Source organism: Poecilia formosa, unplaced genomic scaffold, assembly GCF_000485575.1.
Source record: "Poecilia formosa unplaced genomic scaffold, Poecilia_formosa-5.1.2 Scaffold8, whole genome shotgun sequence".
Taxonomy (NCBI): Eukaryota; Metazoa; Chordata; class Actinopteri; order Cyprinodontiformes; family Poeciliidae; genus Poecilia; species Poecilia formosa.
In genome coordinates this window covers 2,455,855-2,477,933 of record NW_006799947.1, presented here as the reverse complement: position 1 = coordinate 2,477,933, position 22,079 = coordinate 2,455,855, and the positions used below count along the sequence as shown (strand labels likewise).

The following is a 22,079-nucleotide window of genomic DNA, read 5'->3' as shown; positions in this document are numbered from 1 at the left end:
GATATCTGATAGTAACACCGGTATTATGCCAGATTTACCAATATTTCATTTTATTTATTTTTTATCTGATTACTCGATTAATCGTAAGAATAATCGATAGATTACTCGATTACTAAAATATTCATTTACAACAGCCCTAGTCTCATCAGACCAAAGAACTTTCTTCCACTTGGCCATGGAGTCTCCGTGAGACTTGACATGGGTTTTCTTCAGCAGTGTCTTTCTCATTGACTCTCACCCATCATGCCGTGACTGGTGAAAAACCTGGGCAATACTTGTTCTTGCATCCATAGTTTCTTCCATCTCAGCTGCTGAACTTGTAACTTCTTCAGTGCAGCCATAGGTGGCCTCTCTCACTGCTCTCCTTGCATGGCAGCAACTAGTCTGCAGCTCTTTCTCAGTGAGCAGCAACAACCTCACTCACTGAAGAAACCACTCCAATGTGTAAGTCATGCTCAACATGTACAAGCTTGTAACATGAAAATGACTTTCCTCCTGTTTTGTCCAAAATCAACCTCTTTTCTTTTTTTTTTAAATCAACTTTCTGCTTGAGCTAATAGCCTAGCTTGTGATGCTTAGCAAGCTCAAATGTGTGATATAGCAGTAGAGAAAGAGGACAGGGGAGGACACAAAAAGACAGGGGGAGGAAAACGAGGAAGAGAGAAGTGGAAAGAGGAGGATGAGTAGGGAAATGAGAGAAAGACGGAGCAGAAAAAGAGAGTTCACCTGCGGACTGAGGAAAAAGAGATGACAGAAAAGAGGGGTGGAAAATAAAGAGGACAGATTTTTCAAAAACATCTGTCAGATAAAAGCCTAATTCGTATTTTAGTGACATTTCGAGATTTGTTTCTAGAAATGCATATAAATATTTAAAATTTGAGTTTGAGGTTAGAGTTTTGATTATTTTCTTGTAGGATGACATCACATGACTTAGATATTAAATTTGACAGATATCTGATTTTGATGTCAAAAATTGTTCAGCTTTGATTGTTTAAGAAGGTGAACATTGCTCTGCTTCTTTGGGCAAGACCACAGTTTTATGAAGGCATTTTGATAATGTCAACGAAAAAGGAATGAAATGCTTAGGAAAATGCTCTATATCACTCTTTTGGCAAAGTCAGGTCAACTGTGCACATAGAGAATCAGACACAGGCATTGAGTGTTATAAAAAAGTGTTGTTTTTTTATAACGTCAGTGTTATAAAAAATAATTATATTATTTTGGAGTGTATTATAAAGACACTATGAGGTGGAAATGTTTCAGTTTGGTTGACATATACTGTACTTTATTTTTTCAGTGACAAACATAACACAGATGGGAGGGAGACATGTTATATTGTCTAGAGTAGTTTGATATTGGATTGCTCTTGAACGTATTTCCTTTACAATTTTGGAACTTACTTTCATCTTCAATTTATTGTGAAGCTATACTTTGATGGACTATAGTGGAAATTAGAGCAGGTGAAAAATAAACTCTGAGATGTGACCATAAAGGTGTATAATACCATTGCTGACATTGCTGATTGAACAGGAAAAAAAAAACTGTTTTCAGGAAGAACATAGACTAATAAATAGAGAACATTGCTATAACTACTATTATTACTTTTTAAAAACATTATTTAACAAGCCGAGGGTTCAATCCTCACCAGAGAGCATGAAAGAAAGGGGATTTTTTTTTTTTTAAATAGGAAAATCTGAAATGTTCCTATTTATTGCCTCCCCCCCAAAAAAAATAAATAAAAATGAAATGGATTTTTGCCCCTGGTAGGAAGTGTTTTCATTAACCACGTCAAAGCGACTTTGTCCAATGTGATGCACATGCAGCGTTGACGTGTGAAAGAAGACAACCTGTCATGAATGACACATTAAAAGCTTTTTGAAAAGCATGTCACATGAACCAGACAGACATCCTGGCTATCACCTTTATTATTTTTCCATTCACTAAAACACATGCAGCACTCCAGCATGCTCGCTGCAGTAACACAAGCTGGCAGCATTTAATCTACTAATGCAATTAGCCCAGTTTTTCAACGAGACACAGATCTATAGGGAAGCAATTAAAATCCAAATTCTTCTCAGAGTGTGGACTTCACAGGGAAACGAGTCCTTTGACAATAAAGTGTTTGTTTTGGAGAGTTGATAAGTGATTTTCTATTTTTTTGGACAAAGACAATGCTAAGGAGGGAAATGGAGAACAGTAGGAAGGACAGGGGAAGAAAGTGAGAATGGAGAAGAGAAGTGGAGGAAGGAGAAAATGCAGGGAGGTTGAAAAAGAAAGGAAAACAAACTCAAACAAAGGAGGAGGACAAAGGGGGCACATAGGACTGGGAAAAATAAAAAAAAAAGTGAAAAACAGAAGCAGAAGGCTTCAATAAGAAAAGTAAAAAGAAAGCTTTCCAAGCTTGCTGCTGGCTATTTTCAACTTCGACAGCAGCTGAAACTGACATCACAGCACTTGTCTTGTGCTGCATAACTTACACACAAGTTAGCTTTTACAGACATCTGTACGACCAAACTGTACGACTAGTAAACCCCAGTTTACTAGTAGCGATGCATTTAGATCACCAGAGGAATGCAACATGCTATGGAGTTTAGCACAATAATGTAAGATTTGAACAATATTTCTATGAAACAAGAACAAATCTCACCACTGTTGTATAATCTAGTCTAGATTTGTCTAGTCTATAATTTTTTTTTTTTTATAAAGAGAAAAAAATTCAACCTTAAAGTTAAAGACTTTAATCAGTAAACTAGAAGTAGAAAAGGATAAAATTATGATGAAACTCAAATTAGTCATATTTACTAAGTAAAAACAGTAAGAATATGAAAAAGTAGATATGAATGGAACAATAAAATTATGTACTAATATCACAGTCTAAGATGTACATGCTGAAAAACCAAGGATTGAATTGAAGAGTTTAATTTGGGGGGACATGAATTATGTCAGAATTAATTTAGAGAAATTGATAGACCTGATACTATTTTCAAAAGACATATTTCATTTAAAATTTTCAAGGTTCTGCATGTTGAATCTATTACCTAAAATGTGCATAATATCTGAATTCATCAACTGAAAAACAGTAATTAATTTGGTTTTATGATGCTAAAACTGCAAATCTGAGTCATTAAAATGTTTGCTTTTATGGTCATAAGCCTTTTTAATGAGCCAGCCCTTAACTGGACTTCCTTGGCATATTGGCACGAATTTTAATTTTGCATATTTTTAATAGGGAAAATGTTTTCATATGCAGATTTTCAAGATACAAATTGCCTTTTTGAACAAATTAAATCTGCATTCAGAGTTTCCAAAATAGCCTTAGGTAACACTTTAACTTTACCCAAGTTCTTCTGATCTGGTCTTATTTGTATATCTCATGTTCACAAAGTTTCACATGATGCATATTTTAGGCTTTATTCTTGTCTTTACTTGAGCTAAGTTTAGAAAAAAAAAAAGAGTGGTAGCAAGACGGACAAAATGGAATAAAACAGATCAGAAAATATTAAGAAAATAAGGAAGAAATGAACAAAGGACAAATAGAGAAAAAGAGCAGAGATAAAAGTTGAGAGGTAAATGCAAGCAACGTATTCGCCTGTATTTGTTCTTGTACGTGATGGGGGCTGCCACTGAGATATTATCATCCCAATTCTTTACACAAACAACCAGCGGAAAGAGGGAAGCCTTCTTGGTCTGTTTAAACAAAGACAAACTTTGTTCACTGACCTTGAATTTCTCCTTTGGGCAACAGTGAGTCGCAGGTCCTCCTCCCCCCGCGGATGAATGCTACAATATTTGTGTGCGTTTGTGCCGGGGAAGACGTCCTCCGCCTCATCCGTTCAATCTTTTACCTGCAGGAAGACAACGGAGGACACAGGGGATGAGAAACGGCACTGCACTGACATTTTTGTGACGCCTTATCTTTTTATTTAGAAAGAAAGAATGGGAAGGCTTCTTTTAGCCTTGCAAATCTCTGCAGTTCAAATAGTGATTATATGTTTACCTCAGGCAGTATTTGCAGGTTTGTATTTATTTATTTATTTATTTTTTAGCTATAAATGCTTCATGTTTTGAACGTGTTTCTGCAAGCTGTCTCAAATCGCAAAGGCCTGAACTTGCAGGAAATGTAAATCATAAACCATTGATACCGGGTGTCTATCCAAGTCGAAAACACATCAATCTTTGTTTTGCATCTGATAAAAATAAAAAAAAAGACTTGGGCTCAAATGACCTTCACATAATCCAAATTCATATTTCAGCATCAAGAAATAAATAAATAAAAAGTTATTTCTTGCGACATGATAGACCAACAAAACCAAAATTTTGATAGAGTTTAATTAAAGGGGCAGTTTCATGTAATTTCCAGGCACATCGAGTCATTTTACAGCACAGGCAAGTAACTGTGTCACCTTCGGTTATAAGAATGCTGTATCAAACATAATTTAAAATAAATTTGACTTCATAATTGAATGCCTTGAAAGTGGGCCTTTATAGCAGCTCATGTGCTTTTACTGTTTTGTTCTTGTACCACCAGTTAAAGGTTAACTGGGTTTATGTGCATTAAAACCTCTTCCACCAGTGAACCGATCGTTTCCCTCAGCGGTGCCCCATCATCCAGACTTGGGTCAACTTAAACCGAAGTCACACATTTATCACTCTGCCCTTGTAAATAGCTTTAGCATTTTTCTAGGCAGGTGCCGACAGCTTACATCACTCAACACGAAGTCGGACTCAGTTTGAACTAAGTGCCGTGCCAATTACAGCATGACACCGCCATCCATACGTGTTCTCAAGGATATTAATAATTTATGACACATGCCTTTATTGATTTCTACCCATCTCCTTGGCTTCACTTTGCTAAAGTTAGGTCTTACGGGTGATTTTGTTTTGATCGCCTCTTCATTGAAATCTCATTTCTTCCAATTGAGTATAAAAAAATAAAAAAAAATAAAAAAAAAACATTACACAATGAAAGCTGGTATGGAAAATAAGCAGATATGTAAAGCTTTTTCTAAAAGTATCAGGTTTAATAGACACTGATCAGGTGTAACATTATGCCTACTATGCCTAATATGCCTTGAGACAAGGAATCCATGACACTGATGAAGATGTTAGTGGCAGATCCTTAAAGTCCAACTGGTTCCAAGGTGGGAGCTCTATGGATTGGACTTGTTTGTTCGGTACAACCCAACGTTTATTTGGATGTTGACTTGTCAAGTCAACGTCACTAAACCAATAAAATGTAGATTTGCTGCCTAAAATGTCCCACCTAACAATTTGCAAAGTCGGGTAAACAGTGTTTTTCACTTAACGCGTCAGTGGTCATAATATTATGTCAGATGAGTATATCCATCATTTCCCCCCAACAGAGCACATCCACAAATTATATAGATTCCAAGGGTGTGGCTTTTTTTTTTTTTTTTCATTTAAAGCTGAGTTTTGTGACTCTTGTTTTGGAGTCATAAGCTTTGCTGATAAGAAATCCTTAATTTGCTTTATGTCATTTGTAAATACAAGTCATCCGTCTCAAATCTTGTTCTTCTTTTATTCTCATTTAGTTTTTAACACAATCATCCACAAAACCTCACCGATTCGGTTAAATATTACAGATAAAATAAGAGTTATATTTCATTTTTAAGATTCCCTTGAGTCTAATTTTTCAAACAGAAACCTAATTACTTAACCTGAAAAAGCCTCCTTTGGTTGTAGTTTCAATCCCAAATTTGCTGTCGAATTAAGTCTTTTTTTTTTTTATATGTAACTAAGTATTAAATTGAGCCTTTCGCCTACTCTTGACCCATAAATTTACACTTAACATGATACCCTCCAAATGATTTTAATCCAGCACTATCAAATAGTTGCTAATTAAAATGGAAAGCCCTTGACGCACTTTGCTTTGAGCTTTCACTGCACAAACACACATGATGAAAGGTTAACGAGGGGTGGTATATGTTCCAATGCATCACCAATTAACACAAGTCAGCTTCTATTTGTCCTGTAATGAATCATGCCAAAAAGCTCCGCAAGCTGGATCATTTTAAGCTGTCCACTTTGTGGTGGATAATTTTAAATAAAACAGCCTTACTTCTGTCTTTGACAGCTGCCTCAGTCTTCCACCTACAAAAACGACTTGATGTCATCCCTGAATGTTTACAGGAATAATTTCAAAAGAGGGATAGAGACCATGATATTGTTTGTCAAACGGGTAAAGACGTCGTTATTCCGCATGATTCACCAGTTTCCGTACCTGCCCTGAGTTATTACTTCAGATACCGACCTGCGGCCTTTTCAGATCTAATAAAAAAATAAAAATAAAAAATGCAGCAAAAATAAAGAGACAACATGTGACAGGGTGCCTTTTCTGCTCAGAATTATATGCAAGGTGACAGCATGTATGTTCTTTTGCATTGGAGACTTAAAATGTGTTTGCCTACATTTCTACTGGAAACCTGCAATGGAAAACAAACACATCAGCTTGAGTCCACCCCCTGCTCTGTCTTATATTTTCTACTCAAGTGCCTGTCTCGCTGTTGCCTTATTTGAGTCACCTTTCCGTGTTTGCTTCAGTAGATTGTTCTTCAGCTCCATTAGCAAAAGAAAGTTGTGCTCAGACTCTGGCAGGTTGACACCACAACTCTCAGTGAAATACTACCAAGAGCCTGGTCCAAAAGATTATTAGTTATATTATTATAGAGAAAAACAAACTCTTTAAAGTTAGATTAACTGTACAAAAATTAAATGTATAAAAATGTGCACAAAAGACCAGATTTGACCAGATTCACACAGATGGAGAACCATAACAGGACTACCTATGTCATTAACAGCTGCCATATTTAAATTTTAGTGCAGCATCATGCAAAAACTCCATTAGTCTGCTGAGCTACAAAATGTATTTGCCCCCATGCAGGTTTGTTCTGTTTTCTGTTTTTGTGTAATACATAAACATTTCAGCTTTTCAAACCATTTTGAAGATCAGCTACCTTGAATAAAATGCAACCCCAGAGCCTAATGATATAAATATTGGGGTAGCTCTGGTTCAGCAGTGGTTTCAGTTTTGAGCCTCGTTGACGGATGCCTTTTTGCCTTCCTGCTGATTTGGGGACTCTGACCTTGACTGTGGAAGGTGAGGCCTGCAGAGCTTAAGATGCTGTGCTAGATGAGTTGTCGATGCACTCTTGGAATAATGTTTGTACGTGGGTCACACTTAAAAAATTCTGAGCTGCTTTTTCTTTAGTCTATTTGTGAATTATTGTTCGCACTGTGACTTGGAGGAGTCCCAGAGCTTTTGCAAGGCCTGTGTAACCACTTAACAGACTGACGCTGCAGATTTAGAGCATAATGTGTTTCCCTTTGAGGTCTTTTAGCCCCCAGTTCAGGTTATTTCTTTCTGCAAGTCAGGAAGTAATGAGACCTGGGTGTGACAAGTGAAAATGAACTCAACTCTCCAAAAAATATATGTTATTGCAGTATTTAACAGGAAGGGTAATTCTTTCTTTATTTATTTATTTATTTATTTATTTATTTATTTATTTTTACATATAGGGCCAGGATTGTTTGACCAGCTTTATGATGGAAACATCATTTGAAAATTGCTTTTTGATTTTACTCAGAGTACTCATTCTGATATTGACATTTGCCGATTTAAAATATTTAAGTATGACCGAAAAGGAAAAATAAATGTCAGCAGCAACTCGTTTAAAGGGTACTTTGAGTAAACGTTCACAAAAAATTCTGAGTAAAATATACAATTCTTTGTTTTTAAATGAAATTTCATTTCAAACAGTTTGGGACGACAGCCTCTCCATGACATATTATCACTTTGGCACTGTGTGGTTCGAGCATGTCTAACACTCTCTGTATACAAAATATGTAAGCATGTAGGTGAGTGGATTAAACATTTACAATAGCACCCAGGCTAGCTAAGCTTTGTCACTGAGCAGATTTACCTTGCTGTTAAGCTTCTTATGGCACCTGTCAGCCCCCTTTTCAGCCTGACAAATGTGAGGACATTAAATTAATTTACATTTACAACAATTTAGTTCATTTACAACAGAAGGGACACTCGGGGGAAACATTTCTGCGCCAGATAGGGAGCTGTAGCAGCCGTCTACTTTAGGTGAAGACTATAAAGTCATAAAATATTAAACATGAAGCAATGAAGATTTCATATTAGAGTCTCAAAAGACATTGTGTTCATTCACTCTCGTGAAAATAAAAATCCAAGCCAGTCAAATGAGCCACACTGTGACTGTGATATCCTTCCGGTGTAGCCCTCAGGTGTAAAAAAAAACAAAAAAAAACAGCTTATCTCAGCCTCACTTCTCACAATCTACTGACGTCAAAATGCTCCTCTGAGCAGATTGTAAACACTGACTTAACACAGGATGAAACATTTATGAATAGCTGGAGCTTTTGAAGTGCTTGGTAAAACTCAAGACAACTTGTCCCTGACCCATCTGAGCATGGCAGATACAGCAGCTTATGGCTTTACTGCGTTGCCGGACGCTCTTGATCAAAGTTACGCTTCCATGAGGAGGTTTTAATGCTCCCCTACCGAGCCTCCCATGCACACGGATGATGATTCATGCAGGGTTTAATGTGATTTCCATGTTCTGCTCATCAGCATTACCTGACAAAAAAGCCTGTGGACTCATACAGAGACATGGAGTCGGCGAGTACAGAGCATATCTCAGAGCTGCAAGCATTTCCACATATCAGAGCAGAGAACGGCTGCTTCTATAGGGAATTTAGAATAAGAATTTGTTATTTATATGGCAGTAGCAGAGTGTGGGCCAAACCTCTGACACTGCAAAACATTGATCTCCCACTGGTAAGCGTAAGTCTAAAGTATGAGCATTTTGTAGCGGTTAAACGCAACTTGTTTACCATCTTCTTATCTGATCAACTCCTGCAACAAAGTGACACAAAATAAGCATCCGTAGACAACTCTTAACCTCCCAGTGTCACACCGGAAAAACAGCGAGAGAGTAATGAAGACAAAACCGCTCCTCTGGTTAAATCAAATGCAGAGGTCGAAGAATCGGTTCCCCTGCACAGACGGGCAGACGCACAAACAAAGCCAGAACATGCAGTCTCTGTCATTGGCAGCATTTTGTCTGAGTTGGCTCTATTCTTTTTTTTTTTTTGCTCCTAATTATCAGCTAGAGCAGTGATTAAACGGTACGCAAGACTACTTCCCACAATTAGCATTTTGTATACCACGCAATCAGTAAGTGTAAACAAGACATAAATATACAAGGGTGTGATAATGCAGCTCTATGATTAAATAAGTGCTGTTAAAACAACATGAACAACAACAATAGAATGACACATGGGCTACAATCAATGCTTTTGTTATCTTCTGGTGACATTATAGAAGAAGCACTTGTTCTTCCTCCAGTTACAGCACACTGGCAGATAAGTGACGCATTTGGAAGATATTTCAGAGTTCAGACATGAAACTACTCAGAATTTTACATTTCAGAGCAAGCTTGGGATGATGCACTCGTCTTGTTATAATAACTGGAGCTGCGTGATTTTTTTTTTAGGAAAACATGTAACGTGATTAACCCACATTTTTCCCACCCTTATTTTTCTGAGATCCCTACAATTCTGTGAGCTTTTGCATGTTGATCACTAGAATCTATGCCAAGAGTGAACCTGGACGCAGTGAAAACCCATCCATATGGTCAAATATTGCTGGTATGCATAATTGAACATGGCTCCTAAAATAAAAGGGCTTACCACTGATCATGTTCAAGAAGAATTACCTTCTTGGCTGAGAGTTATTATGTTACGCAACTTTAGTTATAGCAGAAATTATTTATGTTAGTACTAGTCTTAACATTTTTTAAAGCAATGATCAAACACTGTGGGACATTTTTTAACATTTCATGGTTCAGTATATTGTCAAAAGCCATTTCGATTAAAACAGCAGAGTATCAAACTGATCAAACTTGATGTACACTGTGCAAAATTGTCATAGCAACCAAAATAAAATGCCTAAATCAAGCAGCTGGGTCTAAACAAAAACACGCCCCGTGTTGATTAATTTAGCTAACAATCAGTTACACTTAAAAATATATATTCTCTGGCGTGTTTTTATTGCTTACGCCTTGCTACACAGCACTAATTTTATGAGGCATTTTTATACCACAACGTATCAGAAATGTCCTCAGAGACTTTGATCAATATTGACATGACAATATTGTACAGTTGCAGCAGACTTGTTGGCTCCACATCAATGAAGACTCTCCTGTTCCACCACATCCCAAAGAGGCCCTAATTGATTTAGCTCTGGTGACTCCTTAGGCCATTGGAGAACATTACCTCATTTTTATGTTCAGGAAACCCATTTGAGATGATTTTCAGCTTTGCAACATGGAGAACTATCCTGCTGGAACAGGCCATGAGAAGATGGGTACACTGGGGTCATAAAGTGATAGAAAAGTAAAGCAGTCGTCAATTGGTACTGGAGTGACCCTGACTAAGCCAAGAAAACATCCCCCACACCGTCACACTGCCAACAGGAACCTGAAATGTTAATAACGCTACATTCTCACCTACTTACTCTTAGCTGACAGGGGTTACACCTGGTATAGGCAAACTTCAAGGTTTCATCAAGTGGTGCATTCGGAGACAATATCTTACGTACTTTGGTTGTAATTAAGATCATAATGGCTTTATTGGCCAACATTGTTTGCACAATTAGTGGAACCATTCTTCCTATTGTACTCCAACTTCACCAAAACATTTCTGTCCACACATCCATCATCAGTTGGAAATGTCCTTCTTGTCATACCACTTTCTGTCAGCCCAGGAGAGTTGTGAATGAACATGCCAGTAGATCACTGGTTTCTGAAATATTCAGAACAATCCGTCTTGCACCAAGAAGCAAAGTCACTGAAAAGCCTTTTCTCACCCATTTTGACATCTCGAGTGAACTAAAACACATATTCCAGAATGCATTAGGTTGTTACCATTGGTCAGATTGCATGATTTGCTGTTTCTGTTGTGGAAAGACTGCACCTAATAAAGTGACCCGGTAGGTGTACTTGTATAAATAAGCACCTTATAATTCACTGTATGTAGGTTGAATTATGCGATTCCCATCCTGTATTATTGATGGTGATTATCGATGCACTAATGCACACATCACTTTAATGCTGCTTTTTATTACTTTAACTTGCAGTTGGATTATTTAATTCATTTAAACTGCAGTAAGTCCTTAAGAGCTAGAGTCTCGCATCTTCCTCGGTCACAACTGATTTTAATTGAGTGTGTGATTAGCAGGTTTCTGTAGAACTTCACTGAAAGCTGAGTCGATAATTCAACTATCTGAATTAGGGGTTATGGGGCAGGAGCACGTCATAAATCTACAGGACATCAACACTCGTTAGAGTTGCCCATCCTAGCTTTCCACGAAATGAATGTCTAAATATGGAAATGCAGTCTGTTCAAACCTGAACCATGCTGTAGCTGTTAAAGAAATATTAGAAAATATTTTCTTATATTAACTCATATTGTCTTCCTTCTTAAATCATGCCCTTAACAGCATGACTGTTGTGTTAAGTACCAACTTAACATAGCGGATGCTCAATGGATCTGTATTAAAACTGCTTTGGTTACACAGTCTTTAAACCAAGTCCACACAAAGCTGAATTTAGTCCTTTAACCCCATACTTTGCTGCAGTTCTCCGGCTTCTTAACTTTGTTTCTCGCTGAGTCTTGAAAATAGTTAGCAGACTAACTGCAGAAATTGTTTTAATTTGTCTCCCTGACTGCTGGCTGTGTATTTGGCAGGACAGGTGCAGCTACACTTTACCCTAAAAAAAGCACACAACCATGACAAAAAAAAAAAGTTGCTTCCAAAAAAAGCAAGCGTTGCAAACCTGGTAAATCCCCTCGTGCAGCATCCCCAGTAAGTTTAGCAAATACACCAAACAAATGTAGGAATAAAAATAATCCCCTGCTCACTGCCAGGATCTCACCAACACATTACTGACGCATCACATGAAACAGATCAGTAGGATCCAGAAACATGAGGTCAACCCATGGTTTACATTGTGAATGATCCAAGTTTAGCTGGATTAGCTGTGACTTTATTCGGATGAAAAAGTGTTGCAACCCTAAAATCCTTTAATCCACAGGGAGGAAAAACCTTAACTCACCCAACAGCAGGAAATGTTGGATTAAAGTTTTGACTGAAAAGTTTAGGAAAAATTGTGCCAAAAGTTTCTTTTTCAGTTTTAGTCATTATTTACATTCTTCTTGGGATTATAAAACATTAAGGGATCCAAATTCAGGCATACTGACAGCACCAGGAGAAACAATGGCGTTGCTATGGAAGGCCATCTTAGAACTAAAAAACAAAGCATGGTTAGATCGAAAGTGAATATATTTGTGAAACTATCGACTGAAAAGGGGAAATATGTTGGTTCCTTACACATGAAGTGTATTTCAGTTAGTTTTGATGATGTTGTGTTACATCCAGTGATGGAGAAAGTACTCAAAGAATGTACTTAAGTAAAAGTAAAACTACCACATTAACATTTGTACTTAAGTAAAAGTAAAAAAGTACTGGCTTTTAAAAAATACTTAAGTATTAAAAGTAAAAGTACTTGCTGAATATATTACCTAATCACTAATATCATTAAGTGAACTGATCATATTTAATTTTAATACATTAGAAATGTGCCATTTTAATGAACAATGCCACAGATAAAGCATGTTTTTATTATGTTTACTCTGTAACATAGTTTAGACTTGATTCTATGCATCATAATTTCAGGGATGGAAACATCTTGACTCTTGTCCTAACATAACATGAACTTCACTTGTTTTGTCATTGGTGGCTTTTATTTTTAAAGAAATCCAACAGAAAGGGGATGGAAAGAAGGTGGGTGAGGGAGGACATGCAACCAAGGAGCCACGGAGCAGAGTTGTAAAGACAACAGGTCTACCCGAGACCAAGTCAAGACCACCACCCTGCGCTACGTGACACAAAAAATTAAGTTTTACCAATCAAAATTGCTTATCAAATTGATCTGAAAGATCCACATTCCCATAAAACACCTAGATATTAAATACTTAGAGCTGAAATAAATTTAATCAGTAAAGATCCGTCCAGAAGAATCGGATCGTTCCTGAATGTCATATAAATGCAGACTTTGGTCACAGTGTTGTCCCATATTTGCGACACCTCAGTCAACACCTCCACACAATAATTCAGCGCATGACAACTTTTTTTCATCACAGATGCAACATGTGTGTCTCTGTACAGCTAGCTTTGCTAGCATCACGTCCACAGATCTTACCTTTCTTTAAGCTTTCCTTCCAAGTGACGCTAAAAGTTGGACTAAGTCCCCACCGTCTGTGAAAGTGAAGCGCTGCTTATTTTACATGTCGCCATATCTTATGATTTATGCAGCGCTATTATATTACTGACGATTAGTTAGACATCTTCTCCCGCTCAGAGGAAACCACTGCGCATGTCTGGAGCTCCGCGTGCGAGTAAAGGTGGAGGCGATGGGTGACAACAGACACTAAGTCATGTTATTGCTTGGATTTTACGGCGCCACCTTAAGACCCTGAACTTCACATTTTAACGGACAAATCGAGCAACGCGACTTGGATGTAACGAGTAACGCCACGGTTTTGTAGAAATGTAGTTAAGTAGAAAGTACAGATACTTATTGTAAAATGTAGTGGAGTAAAACTAGAAAGTACCCATTATTAAATCTACTTAAGTAAAGTACAGATACACGAAAATTGTACTTAAGTACAGTAATGAAGTACTTGTACTTCCCACCACTGGTTACATCTTATGAAAACACTAAATTCACTCAACGAATTCAGGCAGAAGAAAACNACTTTATCGTTACTTACTATGTACACCGGAACTAAGGATACACAGCTTCGAGCCAAAACGGAGGTTGTGTGACGTCATGTGAAAAGGGTCTATAGATGAAACTAGTAATGTAACTACTAGTTTCATTAGTTTCAACATAAAACTGATTCAACTAGTAGTTACATTATTATTTATATGTTATGACAGGGTCAAGAACTTCCAGTGATAATGTTTGCTATGTATGAATTTGACCTCCAAATGGCCCAACATATTCAACTGATAGAAAAAAAAACCATTAGAACAACAAAGCTTGTCTATTAAAAAAATAAGTATTTTAATTTCTTTTAATTTCTGAAAAATTAAATATTAGATTTTTTCCCCCATAAAGCTGTCATTGAAGTTAGCTAAAATAACCACCTAAATTATATCGCTGTGTGTCATGAGTCGATATGATAACTTTCACTTTTTTAAAATAAATTTCTGAAACAATCTTTCAATGATATCTATATTTACTCCTGTTAGCTTTTTTTTTTATTCAGCTAAGACATATTTCTAAGATAAGATCTCTGGTGTCAAAAGCTGAAGTGGAGATGATTATTCATGCTTTTATTTAATCTTATCTTAAATACTGTAACAGCCTTTTTTGTGTTGGAATAAGGAAGCTCTTGACTGTCTTCAGTCAGTTCAGAATGGTGCTGCAAGGCTTTTGCCAACACAGAAGAGACAGCACATTTCTCTAGTTTCACTCTCTTCACATTGGTTACTGCTATATTTTAGAGTTTCTTTTGTCTTTTCCTTTAGAGCCCTGTGTGGTCAAGCCCCAGCCTACATCTCTAACTTTCTAAAACCCACACTTCAATCTAAGATCTTTCACTCAAAGGCTGTTATTGGTTCTGCATACAAATTTGAAGACAAAAGAGGTTACCTCTCTACCAAAAGAGGTAGAGAGGTTAAATCTCTTAGAGCAGTGGCCCCCAGATTGTGCAAACTGCCGCCTCCATCATTGCGATGCTTTGATTCTGTTGATTCTTTTGAGGAGCAGCTGAAGATTTATTTATTCAGACTGACTTTTAACTAGTTTTCTACTGCATGATATTATAAGTATGCTGTTTGATTTTCCTTTAACATCTTTATCTATTGTATTTATGATTGTTTTATTGCAAAGTACTTTTCTGGTTTTTGACCTGTGAAAAGTGCTATATACATAAAGTTTACTTACTTATTGTCTTACTTACTTACTGTCTTACACTAATAAGCTCTTAGCAGGTTTCTGCAGAACTTATTAACAAGCTGTTAATGCTATTTATGATTCTTAATTATGTAGAAGCAAAGACACATCTAAAACATGCAGGACCAGAGTTTGGAAAATAATTTGCTAAATGGTAAGCAGCCCATGAGTGCATTTAGACTAGGTTAGTTAGAGAAGAAAGCTGGATTAGAACTGCTAAATATTCCCTGAAAACTCAAATGCAAGATATTTACAATCTTAGAAGTTGAAAAAGAGCTCAAGAACATTGTGGTGCAACCCAATGAATGTCCATGAAATCATCCTTTTAATCTCAACCTTTTTCTATACCCTCAATATTGGACATGTTTAGCACAAATACACTAGAACACATGCATATTTTTCACTGTGCCTTTGAATGGGGGCGCAAACAAAAATCATCATAATGTCATATTGGCACAGTTTGCCTGTTGATGACTCTCTCTCTCTCCACGTGAAATCCAAGTCATGTGCCTGGGAATCTCATTAAGCTAATTCAAAGCTTCATTCCGGCCTCCTTTAAAGCTTGAGCTTAAGAAGAGTAGAAAGGCAATGAGGGGTGAATCTAATTAGTGACGCTTCAAATATGTTTCCCTGAGACCTGCCAATATCTTTAAAAGGGCAGCTATCTTTGACACCGCAATGGCACTGAAAAGGTCCGATTACCAGGAGGCCATCTGTATGTAGCTGTGAAAAAAGTGTGCCTCCGCTTTTGCTGGTCTCAAGTAAACAGCTTGTTGTTTCAGTTAATCCATCCTGTGGAAGGGTTTTATAAATCCACCAGTGGCTTTTTCAACAGCAGCCTCATATTACAAATTTCTGCAGCCTACGGTCACTGTTTCTACCAAAGCCTAAGCGCTACAGGTCAATAACTGTGCTTTATTTTTCTTTCCGTCTGTTTTAACTCAGCTCTTCCTTCAGGCAACCAAACTGGGGCGAGCTTGGCATTGAAAAGAACCAATTTGTTAAAAGGACTGTGGAGTGCTCTTGTCTAATGTTTCATTAAATTATCCCTATTCACCCGCTTCTAGTCTGTAGTAAAGCCTCTTATGGCAGCAGTGGGATTTCAAGCAGCAGAGCCGAGGTCAGTCCTTTGCAATCTGATATTTCTTTTTGTGGATTTTGAATGTTGCTTCAGTTGCGGTTGCAGATGATGTTGATGTGTTTTTGTTCAATTGTCCTTCCGGTGGCTTAAAGGACTTTGATGTGTTCAAGCACATAACTGCAATGTGGTTGTTACTCCTTGGTCACATAGATGTATCTGCCTTATGTTTCAATGTTATAGGAAGACATGCTGCCTTTGGTAATTACTGCTCCTTCTCACACATTTAAAACTGCAGCATTCAGAGTTTCACTTCGAGCTAAGCCAGGCTACTAAAATTTATTTCAACAGGTTGCAATATTTTGGAGCAGAAGCTCCATGGCTCCCACATGCCATGCTGTGAGACATTGTCTTTTACAGCTGCTACAAAGAAATCGCAGCAGTGACTCTTTTATAATGTCACTAAAAATGTGCTCTCTTTGCTGTTTACAATTCACTCACCTCAGCATGTAAATGCTTGAAACCAAAAGTGAAACTGAGAAAACCACATACTTTCTAATTCATTTGACAAATAATTATCTGGCTACTTGGGGGAGCACTCACAGAGCTGGGTACAAACACATACTATGTATTATTAATCCAGCTAGAGTAAAAAAAAGAAAAAAAGAAACACTTTTCATTACCAGGATGTAATGTGATTTTCTGCTAGCTAAACGTAATGTGCAATAAAATGTTGCCAAGTCTGATCAACTTCATAAAAGTAGGAGTTCTGGTACTCAATTGCTCTGGAGCAGGCAGGAGTAAATTTATTAGCAAGTAAGATATAAGAAATGACTTTAGAAATACAATTGTCAATACCTAACAATCTGAGGACTGTTGGTCCATTTCCAAAACTTATTGGTGGATGTCCACCAATAAACAGAAGTAGAGAAATAAAAGTGTAAAGTGTAGAGCTGCCAGTCTTCTCACATGTGAATATCCCAGAATGTTAACCCAAAGTACAGACATTGCATTATTAGCTTCTGTAACCATGTTTGAAACGTAATGACAGAGAATTACTAAAGAAAAAATAAAAACAGTATGATTTTGTTGTAAAAAAGTTGCGTCTAAGTTAACCACAAGACTTCTCGAAAATTGTATTTTTGATAGATCAGACAAAAACAGAGATGGTATGGAAAATCCAAATGTAGCAAACGAGTACAGACACCATATCCTCATTCAAGCACAGTAGTGAAGGTGCAATCATTGCTTTGGAGCTGCAGGATGTGAATTCATTGCTACCATTGAGTCAAAAGGTGAGCTTCAGTAATAGCTGATTAGCTGGTTTTGCAAATTGTTGGATAGTTATTCTAGAAGTAATATTTTAAGTTTAAGAAAAAGAAAATCTGCTCAATAAAGCCAATAAAAAAGGTGTTCCCACACAGTGTTTTTTTTTTCTCTCAGTTTGAGTTTCAAACATTAAAATGCTAACACCCAGCCTGAGGCATATTGGTATATTGGAGGGCAAGAAGACATAGTGCTTTACTCTGTACTTACAACATCTTTAATCTATAATGGATCTATGCTGCTAACCACCCGCATGCAAGTTTGATGTGAGTCACCACTGAACCACTGGAACTGAACTGCATGCAAGAAAAAAAAAATTACAGATGATTTGTTTTTCTTACATACATACTATTGTGTATTCTGGCGTAACTGTAAGCATATGACACTGTCACACTGATTCAGTACAACAGGCCAATGCAGCCAAAGAGGATTCTCTCATCTGAAATTAATGAGCTTCCTCTGAATTGGTATGCATTATGCATATAAGATGAGTTGCTTTATTTAAAAATCCTTGGTCTCCCAACTTGTTTCTTACTGATTCTCCCCTCTTTTATGTAACAAACACAAAGCACGTTAAGTCACAGAATAATATTTAAATACAAACTAGCTCTCTTCACAGAACAAAAGGCAGATACAATAGTTAGTGAAGATAATGTTTTTCTTTTTTTTTTTCTCTGCTCACAATAAAAAGAAAATCCATTCATTGCATAAGCAGACTTATCATACTCACTGTGGCATTGTTTCTGTCTCTATTTCCTAAACAAGTGGTTCGCCATCCACATCTTTTTCAAGCAAAAGAAGAGACTTGAAGAAGGTTTTGGCATTAAAAGAGCACAGGACAATATTGGCTCTGCTAGCCTTAATATTTCTTCGCAGATAGTAGTGGTGTGACCTGAATAATCTTAGCAATACTGGATGAATAATTAAATATGAATAATATTGTCTCTAAGAATGAGGTAAAGCTGCTGGATGAATCTCAGTGTAGCTAAGAAGTATCCTGTATGGCGTGGGAGTTCCAGTGCATTTGTTAAAAAAAATTATTCTTATAAGAATTGTTTTCTGATATTTTACTCTTGTTCCATATATTCACTCACTTACAGGGTATTTTCTGTCCTGTTTTCATATGTTCTCTAAAACAATCAGATTCTGGTAATCCTTTGACATGGTCCTGCAGGCCGGATAAGTTTTTGCAGGCTTGAATCGCTCATTAAAAAAAGACTCTCGAACACAAGGCAGGAACCGTTGTTTTTAGTCAACTCATATTAAACTAATTTCATAATGGATCATTTCAAGATCAGTTTAACAAAAAGCAAAGTTGCACAATATACAATAGCAAACAAAATAATACAAGAAACTCACAATAAAAATAATGTCAAGAGTAATTAAAGTGCTACCGTTGCACTAAAACAGATAAATTTGAATAAACAATGTAGCAAATTAATGAAACTATTCTAGAAATATTTTTACACAAACATAAAGTCAAGATGTAAATAGTAGCTAAATAGTAGAAATGAGCTTTTGAGGATCTTTTGATGTGCGACACTTCATCAGACAGCTCTTGTTTGATTCATATGTCTTGATTGAGAACAAGTGTGGCAGTAACAGGACCTGGGTGTGGCTGGAGACACTGAACTCAGGTATGATGGACCACAATTAAACACAAAAAAACGGAAATCAGGAGGGAGGCAAACACTTTATTTGATAAAAATAAAAAAATACAAAGACCAAATGGGACAAAAAGGACCAGGCCTAGGACAGAGCCATGCAGACATTTGCATATAAAAGGGTTGAAAGAATGTATCTTCTTTCGTTAAATTGAACTGTGGAACAAATGTCCCTGGGGTGATAACTGGACACTACAGTCTGCAGTGTCAAAAGTAGCAATTAAGTCTGATAGCACCACCTCCCATTTCTTTAGTTTAATATGAAACAGATATGTCGTACAGAAGAAGGGTACCTGACTGATGAAGCATCTCTTGGGTCCTTTGTCAAGGATTTGCTCAAATCTCCTATTTTTTAAGACATGAGTTTTAGATACGTTGTCTACTCTAATTAGATTTTATGCTGAACACTTTCCTCTTAAGTTTTATTAAAACACACCTCACGACACTCTACCATGGACCATCCTGAATGAGTGGAACAAAATAGTCTTCTTTCTAATAACATGGTCAGAGTTACAACATGTCAGAGATGCATTATCAAGTTTTATCTTTGGTCAGTTTCATTGTCTCATCCCTTTCTTCAGCCGTGGGAAAAAAAAAAAAAAACACCATCTATTTCTCAGCTTGACCCAAAACTGTGAATCCTCGGCAGAAAATTAGAGGCATTTCAAACTCATCCGGCAAATCAATGACCTGACAGAGTTTTTATTTCTTTTTTTAGATGTCCAGAAACCCAGGCAGGAAATATGTGTGACACTAAAAATGCAGCCAAAATTCTTGAACGTCAGCTGTTTCCTAAAACGCCAACACACTTTGAAATATTAAGGACCACATTATTGAATTATACACCAGATTTTGTTAAACACAACCAATGCAGTTGTTGTCAAAAGCCACTTTGCCGCTTTTTCTTCTCACTAACTGGAGTGGAATGCAAGATTATTTGGCAAACCGTGAGCATGCCTCCTACACGAGCAGCGTCTGTTGCTACATTTCCCACAATTGAAAATATTTAGCCTTATCAGATATCATGGGAATATTGACATTTATTTAGATCTGCATCACTTACGCTGCTGTTCAATGACCGGGTTTCTCCCTTTGGAAAGCATTCTAGATGTTCAATTTAACTCTTTATTTCAAGGCTTCCAACCTTCTTACACCCACATGATCACATATATAGTATAACATGTTTAGGATTAGCAGCACCACACAGGGAAATAAAGAAAATGTGCATCGTATGATAATGCATGGGAGAGAAAACCTCGCTTCTGTTGGATATTTTTCTTACAAATCCAGCAGCTAATACGCTGCTGATGCAGATATGATTTTCTCATTCTGCTCCTGGATATTTTCCATTTCTGCAAGCTCACAGTGGTAGTCATGACATTTTTCTGGTTCTAGGATTAAAGTTAGGGGGAAGCTGGCCTTTAATCTTACGCATCCTTCTAAGTCTTAAAACGCATTAGTTTCCAGTGCATTATAAGCAATCATAGTATAAAATGGTTCCGCCTGCAGCAACAGAGCCGCTTCCAACGAAATGAAGCAGTAAACAGCGTTGAGTGGAGTGATGCACAACTACCACACACAATTTATTTTCATTTTAAAGATTCAGGTTTGCTTTTTCAAAGTGTGTGTAGTACTTTATCAAATGTGATATTTCATGGCTTTTCTGGTACAAAGGTGTGAATCAGAAAACCTTTAGGTAAGGTGGCAGGGATGATTTTAGTTTTTGACTTTCTCTGTCTCCGAATGGGGCAAGCCATCTTTGCATCACTGCAATTTTGGAAATTGAATCCTCTTTGCAGGCTGTTTTGTACCAGCTGTTTGTCACTTAGCATCCTCCACAGGGATGTTTTATGAAAACCATTGATATTGACACAACTTTCTATATTCTGCTCATAGGCCCCAAATAAATAAAAGTCATCAGTAGAAGCTTGAACAGAATGACTTTTGTTTTACCACTGTTCCAAAACTTCATTAGTGTCAGTCAAAAACAAGAGGGCTGAACACAAATATGTGCAAATTATTTGTACAAGGTTTTTAGGGGGGAAAAAATGGATAACAGATTTCTAGCTTGTTATAATAGCTAATTTATATAATTCGTGAAAAACTTCTAACTGCAAAGAAAAAAAAATGTACTGAAATGTTATGGTTTGAGTCCATAGGTTAAAATAGTTTACTCATGGGTTTATCATTGAAGTTAAAGAGACAAAATGGTACCGAGCCATCTCAGATTGGTTCTGTTATCTGAGCTGTCACACTACAGAGGAACAAAACAATGTGAGTTTCCTGTGTGTCTGTGACATTTCTATTCATTGTCAACCTGGAAGACTCAGTGTAAGATACCACTCAAAAGCCTTTTCTTCAAATAACCCAAACCCCGCCACAAACTTAGAGTTTGGCTCCCAGGTGTAGCCATACTTTCTTACTTTGAAAGTTTTTGTAGAAGTTAATACAGCGCTAAACTTGGAATGCACCAAGGGCTTTGGTGGAGCGAACATGTACAAACACACATTCATAGTAGTGTGTCTATTTAACCTAAGTTGATGCAAATGATTCAGTTGGAAATTATCTGGGACATTTAGAATTGGCGCCTTAGAGTACGAGAATACTAATGGATTGGCGTGTTACAAGAATGAGGCAGAGCATCACTTCTTTCATACCAGTGTTGTGTTACATTGTCCTTTTGTATTTTAGTTTCCCAAATGTAAAGAAACCTTTTTATCTTTTGAGCCGAGCTGAAAACATGTCTACGAGCAAGACTGCCTGAAGTCTTCTTTCAGGTGGAATGAGTTAAAAATTCACCAAGCTATTATACAAAAATTAAAAGGATATCTGCCAAATACTCCAAAAACTTCTGAATTTTGAGAGAGTGCACAAGCAAAAAAAAAAAAAAAAAAAAAAGTCCTCTCAAATTATATACAGGTTTACATATTTACAGCAGGT

At 36.9% G+C, this 22,079-nt stretch overlaps 1 protein-coding gene across 3 annotated transcripts in view; it reads right to left on the bottom strand.

Annotated features, from left to right (window-relative positions):
* The window catches only part of LOC103154267 (leucine-rich repeat and fibronectin type-III domain-containing protein 2), a 133,885-nt gene that overhangs the window by 85,889 nt on the left and 25,917 nt on the right, over positions 1 to 22,079 (bottom strand). For all 3 annotated transcript variants that reach the window (XM_007575486.2, XM_016662390.1, XM_016662399.1), the window contains exon 2: positions 3,721 to 3,845. The gene's annotated coding sequence lies outside the window, so the exon portion shown is untranslated. The remainder of the gene's footprint in view (positions 1 to 3,720; positions 3,846 to 22,079) is intronic.